At 37.9% G+C, this 459-nt stretch overlaps 1 pseudogene; it reads right to left on the bottom strand.

Annotated features, from left to right (window-relative positions):
- LOC106742102 overlaps positions 1 to 451 on the bottom strand; it is a 734-nt pseudogene extending 283 nt beyond the window's left edge.
- Between the last annotated feature and the right edge of the window lie 8 nt (positions 452 to 459).

Below are 459 nucleotides of genomic sequence, written 5' to 3'. Positions count from 1 at the left end.
ATAGTCGTTTGAAGATTACGTGAAGGTCACCTTTAATTTCTTAAATGGAAACCCCCATTTTTCAATGCATATTTTTGTAGCTTACCTCGAGAGCTTTCCAAAACGCTATAATGAAACGTGTTTTTAATCAGTACTTTTCGATTTAGCCATATCTGCCTATCCATTTATCTGGAAACATTTCGTTCAACCGTTCACGGGCAACTCTAGATGTATGCGCTGGACATCCATCTTGCTGGAAAAACATGTTTAGGCGCAATTGTAGAGCAATATTTTCAAGCAAGGGCAGAAGATCATTTTCAATGAAATTGGCGTACCGAATACCGTTTAAGTTCTCTTCAAAGATATGCGGTCTAACGATATGTTTTCCAATAATTCCGCACCAAACATTGACTTTCTAAACGTGTTGATGTTCAATTTCTCGGAACCAATGAGGATTTTCTTGTGCCCAATATCGACAGT

This window comes from Dinoponera quadriceps, unplaced genomic scaffold, assembly GCF_001313825.1.
Source record: "Dinoponera quadriceps isolate SergipeBrazil2010 unplaced genomic scaffold, ASM131382v1 scaffold716, whole genome shotgun sequence".
In the NCBI taxonomy this organism is placed as follows: Eukaryota; Metazoa; Arthropoda; class Insecta; order Hymenoptera; family Formicidae; genus Dinoponera; species Dinoponera quadriceps.
Note: the sequence above shows the minus strand (reverse complement) of the source record. Positions and strands in the feature narration are given on the sequence as shown.